At 38.1% G+C, this 27,001-nt stretch overlaps 1 long non-coding RNA gene across 3 annotated transcripts in view; it reads right to left on the bottom strand.

Moving 5' to 3' along the window:
- Positions 1-27,001, bottom strand: part of LOC131906856 (uncharacterized) — a 140,278-nt gene that overhangs the window by 41,845 nt on the left and 71,432 nt on the right. Inside the window, exon 4 of one of the 3 annotated variants that reach the window (XR_009378213.1) lies at positions 17,045-17,185. The exons of the other annotated variants lie outside the window; for them this stretch is intronic. This is a non-coding gene — a long non-coding RNA (uncharacterized LOC131906856). Of the gene's footprint in view, positions 1-17,044; positions 17,186-27,001 lie in introns of those variants that run through there. 3 annotated transcript variants of the gene reach the window in all.

Genomic DNA, 27,001 nt, shown 5'->3' with positions numbered 1-27,001 from the left:
TCCTAGGAATCTAAACTTGGTTTAAAATGCTTCCAAAGACACTTTACTGACAGAAAAGAAGATGTCCTTAGCATCCCAGAATGTCTTATCTCTTGTCTTGATCTCTATTGATAATGACCCCTATTCCTCTCTCTTCCCTACCATGTCCTCTCTCCTATTTATTTTATACCTTGGAATGATGCAGCAGGCAGCCGCTCACTGATGCTTTCACATGGGCAGGTGAGCAAAGTGGAATAGGAGCATCAGGAGAGGAGCTGTCACTATGGTCAAGACAGTGGTTGAAGGAAGACATGCTACACAGTCAAATCCCAACCATCTCTACCAATTCTTCTTATGGTTTTGGGAGCTGCTTCATTGTAGTGGGTAGCCATTCCAGCTTTGATCTGGAAGTTCCAACCCCCATTGAGACTTCGACAACTGTCACGCCTACAAGGCGGGGGCCAAGGGAGGCGCCTGGGGACCCGAGATCTGGATCGGCGGGCACTCTCGCCGTGGCGGGACCCTGGATGGTGGAGGTGGACCAAGCAGAGCTCCAGAGAACACCGCTGGACTGTGATACATCTTCCCCAGACCCCGCGACCTACCTATCCCTTAATTTGTAAGTTACACCATTAAATAAATCTCCTTTTAACTACGTGGAGTGGCCTTAATAATTTCACCAATACTTCATCTTTCCAAAATGTTTTTTTTTTTTTTACTTTATAATGTAAGTTGATTTCACATAACTGTTTGAAAGAAATGACATTTTATAAGGCATTTTAGCACCAAGAATGGAGTACAATTAATAGTTAATCTAGTCAATTTTCCCATCAAGCTGACAGAGTATGTCAGAACAACATTTAATGTGGGAGGATTTATTCGGAAACCCAGTGTCAAATGTTTCCACTGATGATCAGTTGGCCAGGTTGTTCTTGGCTATGATGAGGTAGAACATGATTGTGGGAAGCCTGAAGCAGAACAAAACCTATCAGTTCATGGCAGGCAGGAGGCACAGGGTATATCTGTAGTGGTGAGCTTTCTCCTTTTCCCAATTGACCTCATCTGGGCCCTAAGCCTATGGGATGGCACCACCCACATACAATCTTTCTCACTTAGTTAATTCTCTCTGGAAATGTCCTTATAGAGATATGCAGAAATGTGCTTTACTAATTTGCTACACACATCTCAATTCAATCAAGTCAACAATCAATGTCAGCAATCATAACTACTTCTTGTCAACTTGTCACACAAACATGTCTCCTTAAACTATAACACCCCACTCCTGGCTCTCAAAGTCCTCACACCCATCTCATAATGCAAAATACACACTACCCAGGAGCCTTAAATTTTTCAAAAATTCCAGGAATTCTGAAAAAGTCCTAATTTAATATCTTCTCCGAGATACATGCAAAAATCTTAAGTGTGAATCCTTGTAAAATCAAAAAAGAAAACATATACTTTCAGAATGCAATGAGATAACATAAATGCACATGCTCCCAATGGCAGAAATAGTTTCATAGAAAGGATAATTGAGAGCAAAGTAAGAATGAAGCCCAGTGTAGCACACACTCAATCCTATAGCTCTGAGTCCAGCATCTAGAACACACATTTGCATAACATAAGCTCCTAAGGGCTTCACTCACCTCAAAACTATATGCTCTTGCTGTTTGCTACCCATATAACCCCTCTTTTGTATTGGTTTCTCTTGTTGCTTATGAGAGTTCTTATGTTACTTCTTGTTACAATCAAGATTGTTGGTTATCCAATACTAAGTGGTCAGGCCTGAGATCATACATACACAGGTAACACCAGACAAACTGACCAACTGAGCAGGTTGTATTTATGTATTCAAGAATATGTGTGTGTATGTAACAATAATTAAAGAAAAAGTCTATGAATTAGAGAGAAAGCAAAAGGGTACATGGCAGTATTAGAAGGAAGAAAGAGAAGAGAGTAAATAATGTAATTTTAATTTCAAAAAATAAAAATGTAAAAGTATTATTCATCATGTTAACATTATAATCTTTATGATAGTCATTATTAGGCAAAAAGGAAGCATTCACCACAGATGCATGATGTAGCACCACCCCTAATTCTATACTTTCCAAGTCACTCTAAAAGACAATGATTTAAATTTATAATACTTAGAAAATTTTAAATTCTCTCTTTTGAGTATTGCATGTACTTTTGGTATTCACTCCAGAGTCAACAAAACTTAACAGCAATGTTACTCTAGCTCAGAACAGAAAGCCTAGCCTATACATCTCTAAAATGTTCTGGCCTTCTGTTTGTCCAAATGAAAAGCACACCAGGATCTGTCATCTAGCAAAAGAATTCTACCAGATAGCAACCAAGCATTCAAAGCTTTGTACTCTTCAATTCACAAAATGAATTTAATGCTTATTTAACAGCACAAGTTACGACTCTTCAAATTGGCCCAGGCATCAAAAACTATAAATGTACCATGCAATTTTCTTGCATATTTAAGTGTTTCTTTCTTTTTCTCTTGCTTGAAAGGAAAATGAATGCCAAAAAATTACTGAAATGGGAAAAATTTAAAGCATGCAATATTCAAAAATTTACAGTAATGAGGCAGTAATCTTATAATATACACTATAGTCACATAAAACATAATTTCAAAATAAAGATAATGTTATATCATTCCAGAGTGAGATTTTTAAATTTTCTAATCCCCATAAATTAAAAATGTTGTCTTTTAAGGTGAATTTGAAAGTACTATTTATATGCTATTTGACCGCATGAGTCTCAAATAGAGGAACAAAGACAATCTTTGTTCTAGCTTTTAATTGATTTTTTTTCACTTTTTTTCTATAAGAACATTCAGCAATATTTTTATCTCCAAGTTAATACAATTAACCTGTAAAAGAAGTCTCAATGCCCAGATTTACTTAACAATTTCTCCAAAGAATTGGTATAGAGGATTCCTTTACTCTCCAACCTGTAACCATGTAGCTCACTTAAGAAAACTGTGTGTGGAAAAGATATCCAACCTGACTACCACAACAGTTAAGCTCCTGGAAGAACTTTAGCGTCTACACTAGTAAAACCAAATTAACTCAGAATATATTAAAATGGGAAATCGTAATGTGCTTTTCTCCCTGTAACTGAAGAAAAGTCATGGGGTTGGCATTTGTTAAAAATAAATTTTCATGTAGAATATACAATAAAGCTAATTGTGAGTGTATAGTGATGTGCTGTGTGTAGCAAAGTATGATGAACTTTTAAATGATTTGTTGATGACTAACTGATAGGCTGAGAAATATGAAAACATACTCATGAAGATGAAATGACTTGAACTCTTTTGAGTGATTAATAAATTGATGCAGGATAGTTAATAAATAAATATGTCACCTGAATTACCCTACATTGTCTCTTCAATTATGAAGTAAGATAGACTATATAGAAAAATGTATATTGGATAAAAGACTTGAATGAAAGTGTACGCAAAGTCTTAGCATTGTTTCTTTATTGCCTTTGGCTTGTTTGGACACCAACATGTTATAGGTAGATTTTTCAATAAATTTCATTGTTACAAACCAGGTTTAAGATAGATTGAAAACTGACAACTGAGTTATTTCTGATTTTTTTCTTCAAGTACAGTCCTAATAAGATATGGAATAAATTAACTCTTTTAAGTTGAGGTCATACAGCAATATATCAGCTTCTATACTAGTCTAGAAACAAAAAATGATTGAATACCCAAAACAGTGTTTCTATTCATTACCCATCCAGCCATTTGTTTTAAATTACAAACTTTTACCATCACCACCCCAAATACCCTCAGGTGTGATGTGTAACAATATTTACTGCATTAGACCCTAATCACTAGGAACTCAGTCAGAACTTTACCTATGCACTCACTCCCAGACAGACTGAATGTTGGCAGACATTTTGAGAGCTCAATGTGTAGAGATAGACCACTAAAGCCTTTGATTTAGTGCCATTCTTTTACTTAACACCCTTCAAAGATTTTAAACAGCTCTACAATGAAATTCAAGCTTTTTGGCATGGCTCACAATGCCTTTCTTGATTAGTCCTCTGCATGTATTAGACTCTCACATGTCTTTGAAATCCTCAGTCCATGCCAACCCCTGAGTCCTAAATGTCTTCCCATATACTCACCATGTGAAAAACATACACCAGCATTTCCATTTATGATTTCAGTGTCTCAAATCAAGAGTACATGAAGGCATACCAACAAACCACACATAGAGCTGAGTACCCTTTCCATTTCTAGTGTTCTGGATTCATGTTCCTATGATCTTTATGCATAGGACTCACCACATGCTTTGTTGTTTGGTTTTATTTATCACTGGTTGCTTTTGCCTTATGTGCCTTGGAAAAGGAAATCCAATGGTATGTTGTATAAAAGTGTGAACCATCTCATCCTGTCCTTCAGAGTGTCCCAGTTAACATCCTTTACTTAGAAGAGAGGAAGACAGATATAGGTCACTCTGGATGTGAAAATATTCCAGAGATTCAAACCAGAACATGGCATCCTGGATCCTGGGAATTATAATTAGAATTTTTTCCTTTGGTTACATTTTTATTTATTGAATGTGTGTGTGTTCATGTGTGAATGTGCCAGCTCATGTGTAGATAACAGAAGACAACTTGCAAGGGTCCATTCTCCCCTTCTACCATGTGAGTGCTGGGTCTCAAATTCAAATAGTAGAGGTTGACAAGTGTCTTTCCACTCCGAGCCATCTAAAAATATCCCCTTTCCCCAATATTTTCACATCTTTCGCTTTTGCATTGAGAATGTCCAAAACCCATGGCTGTCATTTGATTTTTCTATCAAACTTAGGAGGATACTAGACATTTCCCCCAGAAGCTATAGGATGAGGAGAGGAGAGTTTGGGCACTTCTTTAACTCTTGGGGTGGTTCTCCTCTCTCTCCAGTGCTCAGGGAGGAAGGAGGCTTAGTAACCTGCACAGTCAGATTACCGCTCTTTAAAGAAAAGCACAAGCTTGATGAAAATTGCCACCTTACCTAGACCTGGATGAAAAACAGCAAGTTTGGGAGTCTACAGACAACATGTGCAAAATCAAGTTATTAAGTCCCAGAGATAGATTTGCTCTAGATGAACTATTCTTAATATTTCCTTTGTGTTGCATAAATGCAGAGGAATGTTATTAATTGAATGGGGCCGATGATTTCCAAAAAAAAGGGAAAAATCGTCGGTAATAAATGTGGCCCAGAGCTAAATTAAGACATCCTCTCAGTACCCTGGGCAGAGCATTTTTTCCGAACAGCTGGTTTCTGTTAATAGGCACATCCTTCCTGCAGAGCAGGCAGATCTGTAATCCCCATCATGCTTGCTGTGTAACTGCCCCAGAGCACATAATCACAGGGCACACTCCCGTTGCTTTACAAGGATATTTTTTTCCTTTCAGAGTTGTCCTTTTGGGAGACGCACCATCTATTCTGTACTCCAGTTACAGGCCTTCCTTTAATTACAGTGCCTGATATTTATGGTGAGGTGAAGAAGATAAAGCCAAAGATGTGCAGTTGTCTGTTTAAAATATATGCACTCACAAATCTCCAAAATGTGAAAAGCTCCTTGAGCTGCTGAAGAAGCATATTTCATATAACAGAAGCATCTCTTCGTGCACAATTAGGAGATTCAGAAAACAGATGATGGCCATGATATAATCAGGATCGGAGGAGCTCGGAAATGCACTGGGACAAGATGCTTGTCTGAGCACCTCTGCATGGCTTTACTGATCAAGAAGGAGCCTTGAGGAATTTTTAGTTTGTTCTTGACTCCATATAATGATTCTATTTGTCCTTTTGTTTTAGAAAAGCAATCACCGTACTTGATGATGCACAAGGAGAGCTGGCTGAGGGCTTTCCAAACCATGGACAGGTCCATCATTTGTCTAATTCATCTAGGAAAGAGGAGGCTAAATTCCAAGTTCATGCAGAATGTGTGATTTCCTGGAAAGAGGATGTGATGTTACTTTAGACACATATGAAGATAAAGCTCATTTAAATGGAAGGTGTGGTGAGATTGTGTCCTCCAATATATTGTGCACCTTAATAGACTAGTCTAGAGTCAGAGAACAGAACAGCCACTTGACAGACATAGAGGCCAGAAAATGGTGGCACACACACCTTTAATCCTAGCATTCTGGAGGCACACAGAAGATTTCTGTGAGTTCTAAGCCACACTGGAAACAGCCAGGCATGGTGACACATGCCTTTAATCCTAGGAAGTGGTGGCAGAAGGTACAAAGGTATATAAGGCATGAAAACAAGGAACTAGTGTCTGTTAAGCTTTTAGGCTTTTGAGCAGGAGTTGAGCTGAGATTCATTCTGGATGAGGACACAGAGGCTTCCAGTTTCAGGAAACAGGATCAGCTGAGAAGTTGTGGAGGTGAGGTTAGCTGTGGCCTGTTCTGTTTCTCTGATCTTTCAGTGTTCACCGCAATACCTAGCTCCAGGTTTGTTTTTATTAATAAGACCTTTTAAGATTCACATTACAGGAAGGTGAAAACTTCATTTGTTAAGAAGCAAAATAAGCCACATGTGGTATCAGTCTATAATGCCAACACTTGGAAGATGGTGACAGAAGAATCAGAAATTCAAGGCTAGCTTCTGCTACATCTATTCTGACTAACCTGAGCTATATAAAACCTTATTGTACTGAAAATAAATAATCATAAATGGATATCTCCACCAATTCCCTCACCTCAGGGTTCAGGGAACCCTGCCAAAGAGGAGTCCAAGAGAGTCAGAGGGGATGGAGGACGCCAAGGGAATGAGGTCTTCTAAACACAACAGGACCAATGCACACACGAACTCACAAAGACTGAAGCAGCATGTTCAGGACCTACATATGGCTCTACTAGATGGGGTCTTAGAACTAAAAGGAGAAATGAACACATAGCTCTATCCCTAACCCAGAAGCTATCTCCAATTGATAACTACTTGTAAATGAAAATTTAATTTCACTGGGGAAACAAACTACTATTAAGGGTAGCCACATGCCCAGCATTAGACAGACAACAGAAAATAAACTCAATGGCATCTTCAGAAGTTTCTTATCTTATAATTTCATGTCAGGGCCCTTTTTCCTTTCTTTTCATTTAAAAAGTTATCTTCTTCATATTTTAATTTTACTTTTTGTTGTACTTTTTGTCTTTTTTAACTCTATGAGTTCTTTGATTATACAATACAGCTTCTGATTTTTTGTTTTCATGGAATTACTGAGTGTGCAAATGATTAGTTCTCTGTGTCTTGGGCTTTTTCTTGGGTTTTCTTCCTTATGTTTGTTTGGTCATATTCAGATGTATTTTGTGTTTTGCTTTGTTTTATCATATTATATTTTATTTTGTTATTATCCCTAGAGGCCTGCTTTTTAAAAAAAAAATTTCTTTTTTTGAAAATAGATCCTTTTCTTATACAATATTTTCTGATTATAGTTTTCCCTGCCTCTACTCCTCCCAGTTCCTCCCCAGATAACCTCCCCTCCATATCCACTGCCTTTCTGTCTCTCCTTAGAAAAGAAAAGGCAAGCTGGGTAGTGCTAATGCACACCTTTAATCCCAGCACTTGAAACGCAGAGGCAGGTGGATCTCTGTGAGTTTGAGGCCAGCCTGGTCTACAGAGTAAGTTCCAGGACAGGCTCCAAAGCTACACAGAGAAACCCTGTCTCAAAACACCAAAAAAAGGAGGGGGGAGAGAATAGGCTTCTAAGAGATAACAAGATAACAAACATGACAAAATAAAACATAATAAAATGAGGCAAAACTTTCCTATCAAAGTTGGACACAGCAATCCAACAGGAGGAAAAGAGTCCCAAGAGCAGGCACAAGAGTCAGAAACCCATTCATTCTCAAAATCAAGAGTCTCATAAAACTACTAAGCTAAGAGCTATAATATATATGCAGAGGACCTGGTACAGACCTATGTAGGCCCTGTGCTTCATGTTTCAGTCTCTGTGAACTCATGTGTACATTGCTTAGTTGATCCAGACATTCTTGTTCTCCTAGTGTACTATATCCCCTCTGACTCTTACATTCTTTTTGCCTCCTTTTCTGCAGGATTCCCTGAGCTCTGAGGAGAGAGATTTGATAGAGACCTCCTGTTCAGACTCTCTCCACATGATGTCTGGATGTGAGTCTATGCATTTGTTCCCATCTACCAGCAGAGGAAGAGGAAGTCTCTCTGGTGATGACTAGATAAGGAACTGATCTATGAGTATAACAGGGTATCATTATGAATCATTTAATTGATTTTTTTTGACCAATCATGTTTGGTTTTACCTTAGGTCTCTGAGCTATCTAGTCTCTGATTATTGGTTACCCAAACAGTGTCAGGTATGGGTTCCTTCTTGTGGCATTGGCCTTAAGTCAAATCAGACATTGGTTGGCTACTCGCACAAGTTGTGTACCATCATTGAACTAAAATATTTTTGAAGCAGGACAGATTGTAGGTCTAAGGTTTTGTGGCTGTATTGGTGTTCACATTTCACTTTCAGTTGCCTGCAGAGTAACTTCCCACACCAAAGAGACTAGAATGTAGTGTTGAATATTCCATGTAGGCACAGGCTCAACTTCTCCATATTCAACGAGTTGTATGACTGTTGTCCTAAGCAATAGGGACCCAGTATCAGTTTTTGGAGAGCAACCCATTGTCTTAGCATCAGCCTGGATTGTTTGGAAGATTTCCATGGGATGTCCTTGGCCAATAACTCAATTAAATGCAACCTTGTCCCTACTCTGTAAGGCTTGCTTGGCTAGAAGAGATGGCCACTTGAGATTCTGTACCCCACATTATTAGGAATCCTTATTTAGGATCACTTTCATAGATTCCAGGAAGTATCTGCTGCACTAGGTTTCCATTTCACCCCCTAAATGCCTCCCACTTCCAGTCATCTCTCCCTACACTCCCTCTATCAGATCAGCTCTCCTCACAACCTGATCCCTCCTGATCCCATCTCCACCTGCCCACAGTCCACCCTAAAAATATATTCTGCTTCCCCTTCCCATAGAATCTATGCATCCCTTCCCCCAGAACCATCCTCTTTACCTAATCCCCCTGAATCAATGAATTGTAGCTTTGTTATCATTTACTTAATGGCTAATATCCACTTGTAAATGAATACGTTAAATACTTTTCTTTCTGAGTCTGGGTTACCTCACTCAGGCTGATTTTTTTGTCTAGTTCCATCCATTTACTTGCAAATTTCATAATGTCATTTTTTTCAATGGCTCAGTAATATTTCACTGTGTAAATGTGTCACATTTTCTCTATCCATTCTTCTGTTGATGAACAACTAGTCTGTTTATAGTTTCTGGGTATTATGAATAATGTTACAATGAATACGGTTGAGCAAGTATCCTTGTGGTAGGATGGAGTGTTCTTTGGGTACAAGTCCAAGAGTGGTATAGCTGGGTCTTGAGGCAGATCAACTCCAAACTTTCTGAGAAACTGCCATATTGATTTCCATAGTGGCTGTCCAAGTTTGCACTCCCACCAGCAGTGGAAGAGTGTTCCCCTTGCTTCAGATGCTTGACAGCATGAGCTGTCATTTGTTTTAATTGATCTTAGCCATTCTGACAGGTGTAAAATGGTATATCAAAGTAGTTTTGATTTGTATTTCCATGGTATTTCCCTGATGACTAAGGATGTTGAACATTTATTTTAGTGTTTCTCAGCCATTTGAGATTCCTCTATTGAGAATTCTCTATTTAGATCTGTACCCCATTTTTAATACATTATTTGTTTTTTGAAGTCTAGTTTCTTGAGTTTTATATACATTTTGGATATTACTCCTATATCAGATGTGGAGTTGGTAAAAATCTTTTCCCATTTGTTGGAACACAGTCAAAGGACCCATGGTGAACAATACCTTGGGGAACTGTAAAAGAGACCTCAAGGGAAAAGGCAGAGGGCCTTTTATATCAGGGGAATTTTGTTCTCTGGATTTTTCTTGGATGTGATTTCATGCCTCTTGTGAGAAATCTTTACATTCAATTAATAAGACATGTTTATTCTTGTTGGATGTCAAAACATAACTATAAAACCTGATCTGGTCAATGTACCCTGAACCTGGATGTGGCATTCTGCCTTGCTTTAGTGATTTCCAAGAAATAATCTATAGTCTGTGTCAGACAATTGTGTTTGAATTGGTCTGTCCTGAGAAAGTTCTGGGAAAAGGCTGCTCTGTGTATATTTAGCATGTGCTTAATGACATTTATTTACATGTTTTTCAGATCACGTTTTTATGAACTCAAACAACCTTCCTTAGATCACTGCTTTCTTTGTTTCAGTAGTGTATAAAAGTACACTGAAACTGAAGTAAGGTTTTCTACAGCATTAGACTGTAGTCCACCTCATTCTTTCAGGCCTCAGATCCCAGTTCCAGCAAGATCTGCACAGGATGGCAAAAGTCAACATCATTCTGTAAGGTGTCACTTTGTCCAATTAATGGTATGTTTTGCCTTACAGAAACTTTTCAGTTTCATCTATTAATTGTTGATTTTACTGCCTGCTCTATAAGGTTCTGTTCAGAAGATGTCTACTGCGCCAATGTATTCTTAGCTATTCTCCACTTTCTCTGCTATCACATTCAGAGTATCTGGTTTTATGGTAAGGTCTTTAATGCACTTGGACTTGAGTTTTGTGCAGGGTGATGAATATGTATCTATTTGCATTCTTCTACATGCCAACATCCAGTTTGACCAGCACAGTTTGTTGAAGATGCTGTCATTTTTTTCCAGTGTGTATTTCTAGGTTATTTATTAAAAACCAGGTGTCCATATGTGTTTGGATTTGTGTCTTGGTCTTCAATTCGATTCCATTGATTGATGTATCTCTTTTTATGCCAATGCCGTGTGGTTTTTATTACTATAGCTCCATAGTGCAACTTGGAATCAGGAATGCTGTTACCTTCAACAGATCATTTATTGCTCATTATTGTTTTAGCTACTCTGGGTTTGTTTGTTTGTTTGTTCATATGAAATTGATAATTGTCCTTTCAAGGTTGGTAAAGAATTTTGTTGAAGTTTCGATTGGGATTGAACTGAATCTGCAGATTGCTTTTGGGAGGATAGCCATTTTTACTGTGTCAGTCCTACAAATCCATGAGCATGGGAGATCTTTCCATCTTCTTCAATTTCTTTCTTCAAAGACTTAAAGTTTTTATCATACAAATCACTTGCTTAGTTAGGTTTACCCTAAGATATTTTGTATTATTTAAACCTATTGTGAAAAGTGTTGTTTCTCTGATTTCTTTCTCATCCTGGTTGTCATTTTTATATAGGAGGGCTACTGATTGTTTTGAGTTAATGTTGTATCCTGCCACTTCACTGAAAGTGTTTAACAGATGTAGGAATTCTCTGGTGAAATGTTTGGGTCACATTTATACTATCATATCATCTACAAATAATACTTTGTCTTCTTCCTTTCCAATTTGTGTTCCCTTAATCTCCATCAGATGTTTTATTGATCTAGCTAAAACTTCAAGTACTGTATTGAATAGATGTGGAGAGAGTGGACAATGTTGGCTTGTTCCTGATTTGAGTGTAATTGCTTAGAGTTTCTCTCTATTTAATTTGATGTTGGCTATAGGCTTGCTGTAAACTGCCTTTATTATGTTTAGGTATGTCCCTTGTATCACTAATCTCTCCAGGACTTTTATCATGAAGGAGTGTTGGATTTTGTCAAAGGCTTTTTCAGCATCTAATGAGATGATCATTTTTTTTCTTTTAGTTTGATTATATGGTGGATTGCATTTATTGATTATCATATATTGAAAAATCCCTGCAAAACTGGGATGAAGTCTACATGATCATGCTGGATGATCTTTTTGATATATTCTTGGAATTTGTTTGCAAGTATTCTATTGGTTATTTTTGCATCTGTGTTCATAAGGGAAATTGGTCTGTAATTCTCTCCATTGAGACTTCAAGTGGTTTGGATATCAGAGTAAGTGTGGCAACATAAAATTAACTGGGCAATGTTCATTCTGTTTCTATATTGTGTAATAATTAAAGGCATGTGGGCAATACCTCTTCTTTGAAACTCTAGTTGATTTCTGTACTCAAACCATCTGGCCCTGGGATTTTTTTTTTTTTTTTTTGGTTGGGAGACTTTTAATGATTGCTTCTGTTTCACTCTGGGTTATAGGTCTATTTAAATTGTTTATCTGACCTTGATTTAACATTGATAAGTGGTGTCTATCAAGAAAATTATCCATTTCTTTTAGATTTTCCAATTTGGTGGAGTACAGGTTTTTAAAGTATGTCCTCATGATTCTTTGTATTTCCTTGTTGTCTATTGTTATGTCCCCTTTTCATTTCTGATTTTGTTAATTTTTATAGTCTCTATTTGTCTTTTAGTTTGGATAAGGGTTTGTCTACTTTGTTGATTTTCTCAAAGAACCAACTCTTCATTTCATTGAGTATAATGTTCTCTTTGTTTCCATTTTATTGATTTCAGCTCTTGGTTTAATTATTTTTTGCAATCTACTCCTCTTGGATGTAATTACTTCTTTTTGTTATAGAGCTGTGGTTCTCAGCCTATGATCATGACCTGTTTGGCAAACCTCTATCTCCAAAAATATTTACAATACAATTCATAACAGTAGCGAATTACAGTTATGAAGTAGCAATGGAAATAATTTTATTATTGGGGATCACCACAACATGAGGAACTGTATTAAAGGGTTTCAGCATTAGGACAGTTGGGAACTTAGCACTATTAAGTTGCTAGTATGAGATCCCTCCATTTTTTTAATGTAAGCTGTGGTAGTTTGAATGTGATTGGCCCTCATATTCTCATAGACAATGGCACTATTAAGAGATGTGGTTTTGTTGGAATGGATATGGTCTTGGGGGAAGTGTGCCACTGTGGAGGTGGGCTTTAAGGTTTTCTATGCTCAGGATACTACCCAGTGTCTCAGTTGACTTCTTGTTGCCTGAAAGATGTAGGACTCTCAGCTACTACTCCAGTGACTCATCTGCTTGCATGTCACCATGCTCACCATCATGATGAATGTGGATTGAACCACTGAAACTGCAAATGAGCCACTCCAATTAAATATTTTCATTTATAAGAGTTGCTATGGCCATGGTATCTCTTCACCGCAATAGAAACCCTAACCCTAAGAGAAAAGTAGTTAGTGCTGCAAACTTTCCTCTTAGCCCTACTTTCATTGTGTCCCATAAGTTTGGGTATGCTGTGAATTCATTTTCATTGAATTCTAGAAAGTCTTTAATTTATGTATTTCTGTCTTGACCCATTTTCATTCAGTAGAGAGTTGTTCAGTTTCCATGACTTTGTAAGTTTTCTGTTGGTGCTGTTATCCTGCTTTAATCTGTGATGGTCTGATAGGATGCAGGCAGTTATTTCAATTTTCTTGTATCTGTTGAGACTTGTTTTGTGTCCAAGTATGTCATGAATTTTTGAGAAAGTTCCATGAGGTACAGAGTAGAAGATACATTCTTTTGTGTTTGGGTGAAATGTTCTGTAAATGTATGTTAGGTCTCTTTGGTTTATAATGTCTGTTAGCTCCAGTATTCCTGTTTTGTTTTTGTCTGGATGACCAGTCTATTGGTGACAGTGGGATATTGAAGTCACCCACTATCAGTGTGTGTGGATCAATACATGACTTAAGCTCTAGTAGTGTTTCTTTTACAAACTTAGGTGCCCTTGTGTTTGAGGTATAAATATCTTGAATTGAAATGTTATGATATTGAATTTTTCCTTTGATAAGTATGCAGTGTCCTTTCTCATTGATTTTTATTAGTTTTGCTTTGAAGTCTACTTTGTTATTAAAAGCTACACCAGATTGCTTCTTGCATCCATTTGCTTGGACTATCTTTTTCCAACTCTTTACCCTGGGTTAATGTCTATCCTTGATGTCAAGGTGTGTTTCTTGAATACAGCAGAGTGATTGATGCTGTTTTCTCATCCATTGTTATTCTCTGTCTTTTTATCAGGGAATCAACACCATTGATGTGGAGTGATATCAATGAACAATGATTGATGATTCCTGTTGTATTTGTGATGGTGGTGGTAGTTTTTGTGCTGCTGCTGCTGCTGCTGCTGCTGCTACTGGTGGTGGTGCTGGTATGTGTTTCCTTTCTTTTAGTTTTGCTTCTGTGAGATTATTTACTGTTTTTATGGGGGTAGCTGACCTCTTTACATTGGAGCTTTCCTTCTAGCACCTACTGTAGGGCTGGATTTATAGATAGATACTGTTTAAATTTGATTTTATCATGGAATATTTTATTTTCTCCATCTATGGTAATTGAAAGTTTTGCTGGTTATAGTAATCTAGACTGGCATCGATGGTCGCTTAGAGTCTCCAGGACATCTGTTCAGGCTCTCCTGGCTTTTAAATTTTCCATTGAGAAGTGAGTAGTAGTTCTAATAGGTCTGCTGTTATGTGTTACTTGGTCTTTTTCCCTTGCAGTTTTTAATATCCTTTCTTTGTTCCTTATTTTTAGTGTTTTATTATTTGGTGATGGTTATTTCTTTTCTGGTCCAATGTATTGGCTATTCTGTGTGCTTCTTGCACCTTTGCAGTTATTTCCTTCTTTAGGTTAGAACATTTTTCTTCTGTGACTTTGTTGAAGACATTTTCTGGGCCCTTTGAGCTGGGTTTATTCACCTTCCTCCATGGCTATTATTATTATGTTTGGTCTTTTCATAGTCTCTCTGGATGTCCCATAGATTTTCTGGATGTTTTGTGTCAGGAGATTTTTGGATTTCACATTTTCTTTGGCTGATGCATCCATTTCTTCTATTGTGTATTTAATGCCTCTCTCTTCCATCTCTTGTATTCTTATGGTAAAGTTTGCCTCCACAGTTCCTGTTCAATTTCTAAATATTCTGTTTATATTTTCTTTATTGATCCTATTTCCATTTTCAGGTCCTCAACAGTTTTATTCACTTCTTTCAACTGTTTGTTTTTATTTCTTTGGATTTCTTTAAGAGGTTTATTCATTCCCTCCATTTTTTTTCTGTTCATATTTTCTTCAGTTTCTTTAATGTCTTTATTCATTTACTATTTAAGGATCTTTACCATCTTGATATAGTTGACTTTAAGGTCTTTTTCTTGTGTTTCGGCTGTGTTGGATTATTCAGGGCCTGCTGTGGTATGTCAGCTGAGCTCTAGTGGAGACATATTGCCCTGGCTGTTATTGATGGTGCTCTTATACTATCATCTAGGCTTCTGGGTTTGGGATAATTATATGTCTAGGTTCTGACTTCTGGATTTGTCTTTGTTTGGTGGTATTTTGTCCATTTGTTTCTGTTTCTTCTCTGGATTTTCAGAGTGTAATGGCTGTGTTGCCGATTTTCCTGGCCTTCTCAGCTGGTATATTCACAGGGAATGCCTCCTAGTGTGAGAGGCTGGGATACTGAGATTATTTGGTGGAAGGAAGATAGGAGGAGAAGGTCTTTGTGGTCAGAAAGGAAAGAAGACACAGCAGGTTTCCTGCTTTGGAGCTGGGGATGAGACTGGGGGGATTGGATCTCAAGAGCAGAAGAGGTATGGTTCTGCCTTCAGCCTACTTGCTGCCCTGGGAAAAGGGGCTCTTGGGTTATCATGGGGTGGTCGCTGGGGCAAAGCAACAAAGTGAGAGAGAAATGTTGGATGGGAAAGATCTGTGGGATCCACATGGGATGGAAGCAGAAGTGAGGGCAGGGAAGGCTGCGGAGGGTGTTCTGCTACTGACCTGGTGATGAGACTAGGGAACAGGGTGTTGGGGAGCAGAGGGCGGGGGAGAGAAGGTCTATTGGCAGCCTACCTGGTTTTCTGGCAGCAATGGCCTGTGGTTTAGCAGAAGGTGTCTGTTGGGGTTGGGAGCTGGAATTCAACTATGAGTGGGGCAAGGGAGGTTAGGAGGGGATAGTCTGTGGGCAGGAGGGAAAGGGAGGCTGCCACTGGTGGTCCCTTGCAGTACTAGGAATGAGAGTGAGGGATTAGATCTGAAGAAATAGAGAGAGAAGAGGTCTGCTGCCTGCTTGTTTTATAATGAGAGACAGAAAGGGGGTGGGTATGGATGACAGGGAAGGTGGAGAAGAGGGGAAACTGTAATTGGGATGTATTATATGAAAAGTATCTATTTTCAATATAAGAAAAATAATTTTAAAGCTGCAAAAAAGGATGTAATCATAATATTTTTTCAATCATGAATACCTGCAGACATTAGAAAACAGTTTAAATGATCTCAGGGAAGAGGTGTACATCAGAAGAACACGCATATTGGTAAAATTGGGACAGGTTAATTTGAAGATAGCTTTACTCTCTGCCCATTCGGGATGAGACAACTTCAAGTGAAGAAGTCCTTAGGGTACAAGTCAAATACAGGTGTTCTGACAATAAGAGCCTACCATGTAGTAAGTATCCACAAGCACAACTCCTGTCTCCTTTCTGATTGTACTGGAAAGCCATCACATTGTTGTTGATATGTTTATTTTAGAAGAAACCAAATCAGCATGTCTTTACCAGGTGAGTCCTATGAAATTTGCCTACAAATTATGTTTAAAGTAATTCTATTAAAGCACTGCTGTCTGCTGTTGTTTGTTTTATTTTACTCTTTGAGGGGCCTGCCACTCTGCTCCCAAATAAATACATGAAGTCTTCTTCTTACTGGCTTTAGCTTTACTTTAATGCCTGACTTTAGCTTGGCTTATTTCTAGCTAGCTTTTCTTAATTTAAATTATCACATCCACCTTTTGCCTCTGGGCTTTTGGTTTTCTTTATTCTATATTACCTTTCTTTACTTTTTTCTCCATGGCTTCCTGTGTAGCTGGGTGGCTGGCTCCTGGACGCCACTTCTCCTTCTCCTTTTCTTGGCCCTCAATCTTCTCTCCCCCAAATTTTTTCTCCTCCTGTTTATTCCCTCTGCCTGCCAGCCCCACCTATCTTTTCTCCTGCCTTGCTATTGGCCGTTCAGCTCTATATTAGACCAATCAGGTGTTTTAGACAGGCAAAGTAACACAGCTTCACAGAGTTAAATAAATGCAACATAAAAGAATGCCACACATCTTTGTATCATTAAAGAAATACTCCACGCCATAAACAAATGTAACACATCTTTAATATTCTACAACAGATGTCATCAGGCGCAGTGGTGCATATCAGGAGTTCCAGCCCTCAAAGAGAGGTCAAGACAGGAAGATCTTAGGTTCTAAGATGCTCCATAGCAAGTTTAGGCCTGTCTGGGCCATGTAATACTATTTTCACTCAAAAATATAAAAAAATAATAATAAAAAACATCACTGTGGTCACTATGTTATTTGTCACTAAGTAATTTATTGCACTATGTTTGGAATGACCTAAATATTCTCGTTGTAAGATCTCAAGCTTTTGAATGTGCAGTTATCATACTCAAAGAACTAGCTTAGCCTCATAACTTATCTTCATGGAATTTCCTTTGTATCAGTGAATTGGAAAACAGAAGATGGAGGTGTTAGAGGAAGAGAAATGGTATTGGGGATAAAAGTGCTTGCTGCACAAACCACAAGGACCTGAGTTAAAATCCCCAGAACCCATGTAAAAGCAGGCTGCATAGCACAAGCATCTGTAATACCAGCAATCCTATAGAAAGATGAGGATGGAGAGAGGAGAACCTCTACAACCTCACAGGCCTGCTAGCCTGACATTTGCTGCAGAGAAATAGCAAGGAGACCCTGGCTCAAAATAAAGTCAAAGGCATGGACCAACACCCAAAGATTTCCTTTCAGTCACACTCGTACTCTGGCATGCACACACCCTCATTCACACATAAATGTCATCACATGTACACACACAAAAAAACACTAAAATTTTATTAAAAGAAGTATTTATCAAGCATGATAGAAAATGGTTTTAAAAATAATCTTAGCCTCCTACCTACTGTATTTCAAGTCTGAAGATAATACATTTAGTGCATATAACACAAAATATGCCAAGTAAGAGCATGCCCACATTCATGAGAAGGCAAAAATGAATTATATACTTGACCTTTCAATTAAAATGTTAAAGATATTCATAATACTAGTAATACAGCAAGATGCTCTTTAAAATCAAAGATAAATAAAACACATAGCAACCAAGAAGAGCAGAAAAAAATAAATTGCTTCTACCTGAGTAGGCTATAAATTCTCCTTCTTCTGAAATTTATTGAGAAGAAAAAATATATTGTTAAGAATATTCAGCCACATAAAGTTGAAATATTTTATTCTTCAGTTTATGGACCAATTTCTTAAATAAAATGTTAATGTCAAATGCCGTCATTGATAAATTCAATCAAATATTTAAAGAATAAACAGTTGGAATTGAAATAGAAACTGAAAAATATTTATAAACCTTTCAGAAATACTTTAAAGAAAGTAAGGTATAACAATAATTGGACATTTGGGGCTTGAGGTGCAATAACTGTTTAGCATGCATGGGGTGCTAGGTTCAATACATAGCACTATAATTTTTGAATTATTTATTAAAATTTGGTGATATGAATAGATCCACAACACTACAAACATTTAAAAGATACAATTAATGTGTGTGAATTAAGCTTGAAAATTTAGATGAAATGGGACCATACCTAGAGGTTGTGATTCAAAATTTCTAAGACAAATGTGGATGCAGAATCTGAACTATTCCTTATCAGTTGAAGATCTTAAATCCATAATTATAAAATTTTCTCATGAAAACTCTAGGCCAAATGGTTTCACCAATGAATTACAACAACCTTTGGGAAAAAAATTAATCAGGACTTACCAGAACAAAAAATGATACTTCTCAAAATATTAAAGATTTGGTGACACAATTTGAACACTAAAAGTAGAGTGGACACAGACAGGAATATTAAGCAAAGTACCCCTAAAAATTTCAAAAATACCAAAGTAATATAGATGGATAATTGAATACAAAAGTGACCCTTAAAAATTCTACCAGGAAATTCCAACCAGTTGATAAATGCTTTCAGGAAAGCAGCAGGATACAAAAATTAATTCACACAAAAATCAGTAGCCATCCTACATACAAAAGGCAAAGAGACTGTAAGAAAAGTTAGAGAAGCAATACCATTCACAATATCCCCCCAAAACATAAGTATCTTGGGATAACTCTAACCAAGCAAATGAAAGATTTATATAATAAAAACTTTAAGACACTGAAGAAAGAAATTGAAGAAGATATCAGGAGATGGAAAAATCTCCAATGCTCACTGACTGGTAGGATTAACACAGTAAAAATAGTTATTCTACCAAAAGCAATGTAGAGATTTGCTGTGGGATGTATGGCAAATGTGTTGCTGATTAATCAATAAAACACTGGCCATTGGCTAGGCAGGAAGTATAGGCGGGGCAAGGAGGAGAATAAAGCTGGGAAGTGGAAGGCTGAGTCAGAGAGACACTGCCAGCCGCCATGACGAGAAACAGCTTGTGAAGACACCGGTAAGCCACGAGCCATGTGGCAAGGCATAGATTAATGGAAATAGATTAATTTAAGCTGTAAGAACAGTTAGCAAGAAGCCTGCCACGGCCATACAGTTTGTACCCAATATAAGTCTCTGTGTTTACTTGGTTGGGTCTGAGTGGCTGGGGGACTGGCAGGTGAGAGAGATTTGTCCTGACTGTGGGCCAGGCAGGAAAACTTAAGCTACAAATGGCGTCCAATGTGGTGGCAAGAGTTTCCACCTAAAAACTGAGAAAAAAGATTCTAAAACGGAGCTAAAACCAGCTTCCTAATTGTCTCTCTCAAATGAGCGGCAGCTGCCAGTTGGAGCTAATGGTGGGAATGAGGCCTCTGCAAGTGGCACATTAAGCTGCATGGTGGATTTAGCCTTTGCTAATACAAAACAAAAAAAGAGGTTTCTGGACTACACGCTGCTTGGATAAAAGCATAGACCCACGATAGCTCCCAGAGCTGGTGGTAAACGTAGCCATGAAGGGAAGCTGAGGTGGGCAGAGCCAGCAGCCACAGATGCTGCAGTTTAAAGCAATAGATTCACAATAAGACAGATTCAGATGTAATAGTTTACAATGTGTGTAAAATATACGTAGGCTTGAAAGAGATAAAAAAGGTGATATATACAGTTACAGAAACAAATACATAGTTTTAAAAAATAAAGTCTTTAAAGAGACAGTAAAATTAATATAAAAAATAAGCCACATGAAGATGAATATTACACAGAGAATCTGGATTGTGTTGTCTTTGGGATTTTTAACTGCAGAAAAACATTTGATTGTAAAAGCTGTTGAGTTATGCCAATATATATATATTTTAAAGATATCTTGACTTCAAAATTTAGAAGTAAGGATATGTTACTTTGGAAAAGAGTTTCTGCTTTTGTTCCCACAGAAAGCCAGAGGCTATGGATTTGTTCAAGATTAAGATACATCAGGTTTGACCAGCCAAGACCCCCTGAAAGATCTCCGATGACACCATGGCCCAGATGATCCAACATCCAGAATGGTTTGAAGGCATCTGGCTCAGACAATACAGCCTCATGGACTATTCCATAATTCTAAAATTTTCTTTGTTTCCCCATAAGATACAGCGCCCCCCTCCAGCAGGAAGTAGTAAGAGAAGCTACGCCCAAATTCCCAAATTATATGTAATTTTACTTTGTTAAGGTTAAAACCTTCCTTTTTGAAAAAAAAAAAGGGGAGAAGTGCTGTGGGATGTTCTGTATGGCAAATGTGTTGCTGATTAATCAATAAAACACTGATTGGCCGTTGGCTAGGCAGGAAGTATAGGCGGGGCAAGGAGGAGAATAAAGCTGGGAAGTGGAAGGCTGAGTCAGAGACACTGCCAGCTGCCATGATGAGAAACAGCTTGTGAAGATGCCAGTAAGCCATGAGCCATGTGACAAGGCATAGATTAATGGAAATGGATTAATTTAAGCTGTAAGAACAGTTAGCAAGAAGCCTGCCACGGCCATACAGTTTGTACCCAATATAAGTCTCTGTGTTTACTTGGTTGGGTCTGAGTGGCTGGGGGACTGGCAGGTGAGAGAGATTTGTCCTGACTGTGGGCCAGGCAGGAAAACTTAAGCTACAGAGATTCAATACAATCACCATCAAAATTCCAAAACAATTATTCACAGAATTTTAAAAAACAATTTGCAGCTTCATATGGAAACACACACACACACACACGCACACGCACACGCACACGCACACGCACACACACACACACACACACACACACACACACACAAATGAACAAAGAAAACAAAGCAAAATAGCTAAAACATACTGAAAAATAAAGTAACTGTTGGAGGTATCACCATTCCTGATTTCAAGTTGTACTATAGAGCTATAGTAATAAAAAAAAAAAAAAACACAGTGGTATTGGCACAAAAACAGACACATTGACCAATGGAATTGAATGGAAGAACCAGTCACAAATACATACACCTATGGACACCAGATTTTTGATAAATAAGCCAGAAATACACACTGGGAAAAAAAGGCATCATCATCAACAAATGGTGTTGGGCAAAGTGGATATCTGCATGTTGAAGGTTGCAGATAGATACATATTTATCATCCTGCACAAAACTCAACTCCCAAAGACCTCAACATAAAACCAGATACAGTGAATCTGATAGAAGAGAAAGTAGAAAATAGTCTTGACTGATTGTCACTGGAAAGAACTTTCTGAACACAACACTGTTAGCACAGGCACCAGGAACAACAGCCAATGAATGCAGCTTCATGAAAATGCAAAGCTTCTATATGGCAAAGGACACATCACTCCCTCAAAGCAGCAGCCTACAGAATAGAAAAATATTTTTACCAACTACACATCTGATAGAAGACTAATATCCAAAATATATAAAGAACACAAAAAAACTGAACATTAAGAAAATGAATAACCCAATTTAAAAAATGAGGTACAGATCTAAACAGTGTATTCTCAAAAGAGGAAACAAAAATGGCTCTGAAACACTTAAAGAAATGTTGAACATCCTTAGCCATCAGGAAAATGAAAATCAAGGCTACCTTGAGATTTCATCTTACACTTGTCAGAATGGATAAAATCAATTAACCAAAGACATTTACTGGAGAGGGTGTGGAGCAAGAGGAACTTCCCATTGATATTGGGAAGTCAAACATGAACAGCTACTATGAAAATCAGTGTGATAGTTCCTCAGGAAGCTGGGGATACATTTACATCAAGATCCAGCTATATCACTCTTGGGCATACACCCTAAGGACACTTCATTCTATCACAGAAATATTTGCTCAACAGTGTTCATTGCTGCTCTACTAATATTATCCAGGAATTTGAAACAACCTAGATGTCTTTCAGTGGATGGATAGATTAAAAAATGTGGTATATTTACACAATGGAATATTACTCCTCAGTTAAAAAAGGAAATCCATAAATCATCCTGAGTAAAGATAGCTCAGACCTAGAAAGACAAATGTGGTGTGTATTCACTTAGATGTTAGATGTTAAGTCTTCAAAAAACAGAATACAATCCATAGAACCATGGAGGTTAGGTGTAAAGTAAAGGTTTGGGTGACAGGGAGAATTGGAAATCCTAGAAAGAGGAAATAGAATAGATAGTTATGGATGGATGGGAGGGTGCCTTGAATAAGAGGATCAAATGGGGAGGATAGGGAAGAGGAGGTGAGAGAGGGAAGAAAGAGAGGGAGAATTAAAATGAGGGCCACTTGTAGGATGGTATGGAAAGCTAATACAGTTGAAGTTTCCTAAAATATATCCATATATGAAGGTGATCTCAAAGGAATTGCCAAATAACAGGGGAGACACAGCCCCAAATGGACATCTCTTGTCACCAAATGAAGCTTCCAGTTACATCTATGGTTTAAATCTAATTAAGTTGTTGGCTAAAGGGGTCACCTGGGAACCTTCAAACCAGTCAGGCTGTTGTCAAAGCTATTGGTTGCTCTCCACAAACAGATGACAAATCTCTATTGCTGAAAAAGAGTAACTACACAACTCATTGAACACAGAGAGGTCGAGCTGGTGCCTACCTAGAGCCTTTACCCCCACTGACTATTGTTCATGGAAGGTACTCTGCATGCTACAAAGGAGAAAGGTAAACACCAACCCAGCTACAAACCCTTTTACCCACAATGGTGACCTGCCTGCAAGATATACTAGTGTAATAGTGGCACGAAGCTGGTGAGAGTCACCAACTGGTATTTGGTGGGATTTGAGGCCCACTGCAGGAGATGGAATCCATCCCTCAACACTGCTCAGTTAGCCAAAAATCCGAGACTAAATAGGTCAAGGACCTGGCGGAAAACTAAATGCTACTGTTCTGCTAAAGGAAATTAGCAAGCAAAGGATTCCTAAGGACAGTCTGCTATACTCATGGGTCCATGTTTTGCTCAGCCATAGTCAGAGATGCTTCCTCCTACAGTAGATGGGAATACATAGAGACCCACAGTTGGACAATGTGCAGAGAATGAAAGGCCTTAGAACACTCGGTCATAAGTGGGATATCTCCATCAATATTCTCCCCCAGGGAACCTCACTGAAGGGGAGGCAGAAAGATTGTAAGAGCCAGAATGGATAGAGGATATCAAAGGAAACAAGGCCTTCTAAACACAGCAGGACGGATGCACATATGAACTCACAGAGACTGTGACAGTGTGCACAGGGCCGGCACAGGTCTGGGCCTGTTGGAGTTACAGTGCTGAGAGAGGAAGTGGACACAAATCCAAATCAGAAATCCAGAAGCTGTCTCCAGTTGATAACCACAGGTAAATGAAAAGTTAGCTTCCTGTAACACAGTCTCATGGGGTATACAAGCCACTCTTAAGACCATACCCCTTGTCCAGTAGAAGATGATTAACACAAATTAACTCAATGGGATTTTTGGAGGGTTTTTTTGTTTGTTGTTTGATTGTTGGTTGGTTGGTTGTTTTCTGTTTTATTTTGTTTTTTACTTATTTTATAATGCCTTGTCTCAGCATTTTTTTTTCTTATCCTACACATCTTTTTCTTATATATTATATATTCTGATTTTGTGTTTATGGAAGATTTCTGTGTGTGCCAAGGTGTGTGTCTCTATTTCTATGTATGTTTCCTGTGCTTTTTCTTTGGCTATTTGTTTTTCTGTTTCTTTGTTTTGTCTTATTCAGTTTTGTTTGGTTTTATTTCATTTTATTTAATTATTTTTCATTTATTTTAGATGTCTGCCTGTTTCCTAGTGATAGAGAGCAAAATCAAGGATGTGGGTGAGTGGGGAGGTTGGGAGGCTTTGGGAGGACTTGGGTGAGGGGAAACAATAATAAGAATATATTGTGTGAAAAAAATTTCGATTTAAAAATTGAATTTACCCCAGGAATACAATGTGGCTTTTGCTTTCCCAAAATTCAATGTGAGGAACTCAGCAGATGGTCTAGTGGGCAAAGTATATACCATGTAAAAATGTGGTCTAAGCTGAGAGCCCCAGAACCCATGTATAGCCAAATGTGTTAGCATGCATCTGTAATCCCAGTGCTCCTCTAGTGAGATGGAAAGTAGAGACAGGAGAATCCCCTGAGGCTTTCAGGCCAGTTAGCCTGGCTTGCTCACCACACATGCGCGCGCAAACACACACAAAACTATACATCCTGCCTCAAAGAGAGCAGAAAGCAAGGACTGATACCAAACTTGCCCTTTGACCTCCACGTCTGCACTGTGGCAGTCATATCTGTACACAGAGGTGATTGAACACATTCATAGAAAGATTCTTTTTTAATACCTCAGTGTAATTTTCTACATTAAAGTCATAAAGTGAATAATGACTACCACTAGAGCTAGAGAAAAATGTTTGAAAAATCTAACCATCCCTAATGTTGCATAGATAAATCAAAGTGAATCTCAAAAGGAAACATCTATACACAAAAATCAGATTTTAGTTAGTCTTATATGAAAAATTACAAAAAAAGATTCATTACGTAGCATATATATGATAAACCAAGATATTATCATTTCAAATGGGTAGGTGGAGATCCATTCCAATACACTAGCTCTAAACAAAAAAAAAATGGTTTATGAAACAAATTATACAAAAAATCAGAATTATTCTCATGAAAGGTCATCAAGAAAGAAGTGGAAAATAATTATGAGACTGAAAATATATTTCCAAGACAGCCAACAAAAAATTATCCAAATACTTGTTCATAAGTAAAAGACAAACAATGTAAGAATGAAGTAAAAATTCTCAAAAGACTTTGTAAAACTTTACACATTGTTAAGAACTATTGGTACTTTCAATTCATTGTATTGTAAATGCATATTTTCACACTGCACTGTAATATTTTCACATGTGCATCTTGGCCAGAATGCCCCTATGCAGCTCACCCCTTGCTTTTGATCTTATTGTAGAACACTTTAGAGGAAAACCAGACACGCAGACCTAAACATGAATTATTCATGTGCTACAACTTCAGCTGACCTGCCTTGACTCTCAGTGATTCTTCAGTTCAGCCTTCATTGATTTTATGGGAAAAACTGAGGCCACATACACTCTGCTACTCGCATCCAGGAATCAATGTCCCTATGTTTATATAACATCCAGAATCAGAGAAGGAATAGAACTAGTATGATAAGTCTAGGCTTGCAGAACTAAAGGGAACTTTGGAGGTCATTGAGTCTAAACCATTACATTTTCCAGCTGCTTCAACTGAGACAGAAACCTGAAGAGCCAGGGGTCTCTGGCCCATCATCTGTAATTCATCCTTTACCTAAATAAAGAAAAAGACCTGCCATTTAGTTCTCTCTTTCCCTATTTTTACAGGATGCTGCTTCATCAAGCATCCTTCACCCTTTAATGCCTTTAATGTATTCCTTTGAACTGGCAACATTGGACCACTCCATATGCCACTCTATCAATCATATGCATAAAATATTAGCAAGGTAAAATCTGAATGAAAAACAGAAGTTCCTTTGAAATGTAAAAGCTCAGTGCTTGGAACGGGATACTTCTCTTGGAGTTGGTGGCCAGTGAGGTCCCATAGTTTTCCAAGCATTACAAGATATTGCTATTGCTCTTGGTTACCCTCCAGAACATAATAGTAAGACCCTATTTGTAGCATGAATCTTAGAGGTCTTATTAATAAAATCAAGCCTGAGGCCAGTTATTGGGGTGAATGCTAGAAGATCAGAGAGACAGAACAGGCCACAGCTTCCTCGCCTTGCCAGTTCCTCAGCTGATCCTGTTTCCTCAGACTGGAAGCCTCTGAGTCCTCATATTCAAATGGATCTCAGCTGAACTGCTTCTCGAAAGCCTGATTGCTTAACTAGGCAATTGCTTAACCAGCCAAACGCTTCTAGTTTCTGGTCTTCATGCCTTATATATCTTTCCACCTTCTGCCATCACTCCCTGGGATTAAAGACTCACTTCTTAGGATTAAAGGTGTGAGTCACCATGCCTGGCTGTTTCCAATGTGGCCTTGAAAACACAGAGATCCAGAGGGATTTCTGCCTCTGGAATGCTAGGATTAAAGGCGTGTGCTACCACTGCCTATCCTCTATGTTTAATATTGTGGCTGCCCTGTTCTCTGACCCCAGATAAGTTTATTAGCATGCACAATATTTTGGGGAACACAATACCACCACACCTACTGCTAAAGAAACCACAAACATGAGGTACAGACCATACTGAAATCAAGGATTTGAAAGCTTCACCCTTACTAGCAAGCTTTTGTAGTGCTGGAAGGTGCTAAGCAGGCTGTGAGAGGAAAAAAGTAATGATTAATCAAATCTAGACCTGAACCCTTTGAGGTACAATAATGACTGGCCTGGCAAGACATGCCGCTTGTACATTACTGACATGAAAACCATGGGAGTAATCACTTTATGATTGGATTTAAGCATCACCCCACAAGTTGAAACCTATACTTGGCACCTTTATCAGGTCAGAAAACTATGGCTATACAGGTCATATGCCCTAGGGAAACCCCACTATCATTCTTTTAAATGGATATAGTATTAAACCAACTCCTAATGATTTATCATTATAACCATAGATCAATGCATCTCTCAGCCTTCACCTGAGAAGCTTCATGATGGTGGTTAAC

This window comes from Peromyscus eremicus, chromosome 3, assembly GCF_949786415.1.
Source record: "Peromyscus eremicus chromosome 3, PerEre_H2_v1, whole genome shotgun sequence".
In the NCBI taxonomy this organism is placed as follows: domain Eukaryota; kingdom Metazoa; phylum Chordata; class Mammalia; order Rodentia; family Cricetidae; genus Peromyscus; species Peromyscus eremicus.
Note: the sequence above shows the minus strand (reverse complement) of the source record. Positions and strands in the feature narration are given on the sequence as shown.